Source organism: Cupressus sempervirens, chromosome 7 (assembly GCF_028749045.1).
Source record: "Cupressus sempervirens isolate cs-2001-9-10 chromosome 7, ASM2874904v1, whole genome shotgun sequence".
In the NCBI taxonomy this organism is placed as follows: Eukaryota; Viridiplantae; Streptophyta; class Pinopsida; order Cupressales; family Cupressaceae; genus Cupressus; species Cupressus sempervirens.
The window spans coordinates 360,155,302-360,161,301 of NC_143124.1; positions in this window are offsets into that span (position 1 = coordinate 360,155,302).

Here is a 6,000-nt window from a genome sequence, read left to right on the forward strand (position 1 = left end):
TTATCACCTCTCATTTTTTACGTCATAGCATTACATACTAAACTAAAACTTTTGATAAAATTTCTATAGAAACTTGTCGATCTATGAAATGATCTAACTTTTCTAAGACTCTTATGTATAGACCAGTCAATAATAGATTTTACCTTTTGAGGATCCATCTTCAACCCATTAGTAGTGATCACTAAAGAAAGGTATAAAATCTCCTCCTTTATAAAAGATATTTCCTTAAGTTAACCAACATGTTTTATTCTTTCAAACTCTGGAACACTTGTCTAGTATGCATTAGGTGTTCTTTATATTTATTGTAGATTACTATTTCATTAAGATATACAATCATAATTTTACCTATTAATTTCTTCAAAACTTCATCCATTAATCTCATAAAAGTACTAGTACATTATTCAAACCAAAACACATAACTAACTAGTCATAAAAATCCTAATTAGTCTTAAAAGTAGTCTTCCATTGATCTCCTTGTCTAATTCTAATCTGATGATATCCACTCTTCATATCATTCTTTGTAAAATACTTTTCTCCTCTCAAACAATCCATTATGTCATCTATTTTAGGCAATGGAATTTTGTAATAAACTATTATTCTATTTATAGCTCTAGAGCTAGTGTACATTATCCATTCCCCATTCTTTTTAAGTGTCAATATAAGTACTGGAAAAGGACTAAATTTTTTTCCAATCAAATACTTCTCAATTGATTCTTGCACTTGAATATTCAACTCATCATTCTCTACTAGTGTCAATGAATGTGGTTCTTTGTTAGGTAAACTAGCTCTAGGTATCAAATCCATACAACGAATAATACTTCTCATAGGTGGTAAACCATCAAGTACATTATCTGAAGTAATATTTTAAAATTCTCTCAACAAAGATCTAAGTTTAGGTGGAAGCTCCAACTTATCTTGTTTCTCAATTTTTTTCAAGAATTGAAAAAAAGAAAACATTTTGTCTATTCATATCCTTAACAAATTGATTTCCTTTAAACAATAAAACACTAACTTTATTATAATGATTCTCTTTAGTTTTTTGAATCAATGGTAATAATACTTGTTTCTTTTTATTATCCAAAATAGTATACTAATTCAATCTAAAATAATGTAAATCTTACCTTCCATACAACCAATGTCTTCCCAAAAGAATATGACAACAATAATTCATAGGTATGATATCACACATAACTTTGTGAAAGAAGTTTTCAATATTGAATTTCATAAGATTTGTTGACTTACTTGTAATTTATGTCCATCCTTGATCCAAACAATGTGATAAGGGTTAGGGTGTTTCAATCTCTATAAATTTAAATTTGATACCAAATCTTCTTATGCAAACTTATCAAAATCACCATTATTAATGATTACTTTGTAAAACTTTCCTTCAATTTTATATTTCTTTTAAAAGGAATTTTCCTCAAAATAGGGTCTCTATCAAACTTCTCATTCCACTTAGTTCTTCGAATCATTAGGTTCTCTCCATTTTCAATTTTATTAGGAGGTTCAATATATTCCTCTTGGATGAAAGAGTTTATGCTACTACTTTATGTCCTCTTTCCAAAAATGGTACTATCAAAGGCTCTATGTCCTTCTCCATGCTTAAAACAAGTACCTTTAAACCAAGATCTATCTTCTCTTTTACTAATACTATTATTCCCAGGGTAACCATAAGAATTACCTATGGTTTAGCTACCTTTTCCTATCTAGCCATTGTCTTCTTTTCATTCTGGTTTAATTTTTCATGGTGTGTACTGTCATATTTGATACTTTCTCCATAAGATCTACCTTTTATAATTTGAATTGTTCCAGCTCTTTCTCTTTTTCTATGTTCATGTTTCTAAGCCGACATTTCTTCAACTCTAAAGGGATAAAACTATGATTCTTCCACACTTTTCATCTTTACAAAACTAATTTTATCTTCTATAAAGATTTTCAAACCATTTAGGCAGCTATAAACATTTTTATATTTATCATAAATATATCAAGATATGGTGGCCAACTTGTAGGATTCCTCAATGTAATCTTTAAAATCCATATCCTTTTATCTAAAATTGTGCATTCCTCTTAACAAATGAACTTGATAATCCAAAAGAATGAATTTATTTCTCAACTTACTAGCCATTTTTACCCAATTCTTGATTTTTTCTTTTCTTCTTTTTCAACCTGTCTACAAGTTTTCCTACCCAAGAGAAGCATGTTCTCTCAACTTAGTGGCTTTTATCCTCACATTTTTTATGCTCAGGGATACTTTCATAATTTTATAACTTTTTCATTTGAGAGTTCAAATCCAATAAGTCATTAGTATCAAGATTTCCATTATAACATGAAAGTTAAAAAAGCAGGTATTGAATTCTCTCTTAGAAAGGCTTTCAAGAGTTTTTTTTCATCTTGTTATACCTTTGGTTTAGGATTAGGTGTAACTACTTCTTATTAATCACTAACATCATCAAGATGCACTCCTCTTCTTTGGGATTTCTCAATAGCTTAAAGGATAGTTATAATTTGCCTCAACATGTCTGTAATAACATTGTCTACATTTCCTCTACCTCAAATCACTTGGATAGTAGTTCCTACAAAAATTATAAGGTTCTACTATTTATAGGTTAGAAACTTAGTCTTTTGGCCTACAATGACTCCAAATCAAGGTTCTCCATAATTCCAAACTTTTCTAATATGAAAAATTTACTCTAATACTACTTGATGAAAGGAAGATAGGCCAAAAGATACACCAAGCTACCCTTTTTAGAGTTACATGTGTAAGTCAAGATAATATTGAAGAATCCACAATAAATTGTATTGAATCTAATGTATATGTGATGAGACAATCTTCTTACAACATGTTAGGCATAAAGCCTACTTGGTTGCAACCATATACATTCAATTTACAATCAACAAACTTAGAAGCTTAGGCTTCTAGATACAAGCTAGGATAACTTAAAACACTCCAAGATACACTTGTTAGAGTTAAACATGTGCATAATCCAATGCAATATTGAATAATCTACAAGAAAATATATTGAATCTAAAGTAGATGTGATGAGACAATCTTCTTACAACATGGCATGCATAAGAAAAACCTAGTTGCTTCCATATAAATTCAATTCACAATTAGTGATCTTAGAAGCTTAAGCTTACCTAGCCAAATATGTATTATGTTCCTTCTATCTAACTTCATTGCTAGTTTCCTAATTCTAGACCTCAATGATATAGTCAACAAGACCACAAGTTGGTATGTTAGACATTTTATTATAGAATATAGATCCTTCCACAAAGGTAAAATAAGACACCACTCAATAAATAAAAATAATATTCATGGGGATAAAGATAGGTCCACAAGTGATCAAGAAGTTATACCCATGGCCTTAAAAAGTCTTTATATCACAAAAACCTCACAAAAGTCAAACATTGCATTTTACTCAAGGTGCCAAGAAAGAAAATGCTTTGAGAAAAGGGAAACGTTTACTCTCGAATATGATGAAATAGAATTCCATGAACATAGGACAAGGATTCATGATAGGTCCAAAGTAAGCAACAAACTATGTAGAAAGAAAGAACATGAACAACAAGGATGATTCCTTGAACAACAAACAAGAACAAACAACAGGAAATATTTGTTGGTTGATGGAAGATTTTCAAAGAACACAAGATTCTCCCACATCACTAAAATGTTACTTGCCTTGTTTATTCATAAATTTCCTCTCACTAGCATTTGATTTTATCTTTTTTCAATCATTGAAGATATGCTCTTATTTTTCACATGTTAACCAAATTCTTATGTTCGAAATACCATTGTTTTATCTTGTCCCAAATAAGGGTTTTCCCTCTTGTACAAAACAAGGGGCTTCCCTCTCATATGTTGACAAGGGTATTTCAATTCCTTAATTGTACCATTCTAGCATTATAAATCTTATTTAGAAGTTGGGATATCTTATCTTCCCTTTTGTCGAAATAAATCAATATTGGTCGGTGACTCTTTTTGGATAGTAGTGAAATTAATAGAGAATGGTCTCACTATTATATACATTGTCTTACATGCAAGACCTTTATGTGCAATGATTTCTTAGCTACATTAAATCAGTAGTTTACCTTGATTCACTTCAATTGCATTTCGATAAATATGTAGTATTTTTATTTTTCATCCTAGCATATATACTATTTGTGCAAGATTGTAAAACCTTTCAAAATATTTATTTAACAATTTAATAAATACAAGATCTTGTAGTAAGAAAAACAAATTCTCTCAATATATATTTAGAACATTAACAATCCTTATAGAAAATGTAAGAAATTACTCAATTCCATAGGTGGCATCAAAGAAGCTAATTTTAGTACATTTTAAAAAAACATTCATGAATATAGCTTGTTTTTCCTACTCTCCCCTTCTTCGAACATTGATATTTAATATGAGTAATGTGCAAAAATGATATGATGGCTTCCCAATGATCAGGAAAACATATTAGTATTATGAAGCTTAAGGGACTAATAAATGATGTAACAACATGAAGGAAAAGCCTCCTAAACTAGAAAAAAAGGTGCAATCAAAAGACTCTACTTTTAATGACATAGTTAGTAAGAAAAACAAGAAAACTAAAGAGGAACCCATATAAAATAGTTCTAGAATATTCACTACAATGAAGCCTTAGAAGGGTTTTGTATTCTTTAAAATTATATTATAGAGGTGGAAGAGGAACGAAAAGATGAGGTACAAGAAGGTAGAAACAAATACTATTTTTTCTAAGAAACTAAACTTGAAGACCTTATGGCTAGGGTTGAATAATTAGAAAACCAACGAGAAGATATGTGATGTGAGGGGATTAAAGAAAGAATAACTAACTTGGACAGATCCATTAAGTAGTCAATGATATAGAAACTAAAGAAGAATAGAGTAAACAAGAGGATTGACAATTAGGAGAAAGGAAATAATACTGTGATATCCGTTGTAGTTTTTAATTGATAATATAGTTTTATTTTCTTTGTTATTGCATGTCTTCTATATTATATATGAATTCTATTTATTGAATTACTACATTTATTGTTTATAGTTAGCTTGCTCGTATTGTTTTTTGTTTTCTTGCCCTCTAAGTTACTTCCTATGTTGGCCTTTTCATATGATTCTTTGTAAGGACTAGGGGCCTTTCCCCACCCATCTTAATCAAAAGTAAGAGAAAAGATTGTATTGAATTAGAGTGCATTATATAATTTCCACTTTTAATCAGACCATATAGATCTCCAAATATTAAGTACAATTAAATTATCTTCTTTCTATCATCAAAACAGTTTAAATTTGTAAAACAAAATGTTACATCTTTCCTCAAAATTCAATAAAATAAATAGGATCACTCTTTCATAGTTTTTTTCTTAACTTCACATTTGATTATTGCATGATGAAATTTAAATACTACAATAATCTAAACATGTTTAGCTCTAATAATTTCAATTAGTTGAAATTCATATGCAAAAATAAATTGTTATAAAAGAGAAAAACAATAGCTATTATAAAAGGTTGAAAACATTCCACTATGCATTTTACACTCGAAAGCTCATGGCAAGGAAACAGCTCATGAATATTCGTTAAGGAATAAAAATCTTCGCCCAACTACAACTTGAATCAAGAATTTAGCCCAAGGACCCGGACCCTGCCTCACTATACCGCCAGGGGTCTTCCCTTGCGCTTCTTGACTCCTCGTCGATAGTAAACAAGTTAAATTTCGTTTGCGGTGATCCTTCCTTTAATATTTTACCAAGCATTCAAATACAATAAATTGAGCATTAATAAATCCAAAAACAATGCTGCGCTGTCTTCTAACTTTGAGCGAGCGTCATTTCTACCCCTAAGATAAAATATCTCTTTGACGTTTAGTTGACCTACAGTTACGGTACTCCAATTTTTAGAATTCTTGCAATACGTGGTAAATAGTTGCATAAAATTATAAAAAGCCCCTACTCTTGAAACATCTATATGCAGCTTGTTTTGAGATTATTAAGCTCGGCTGAATT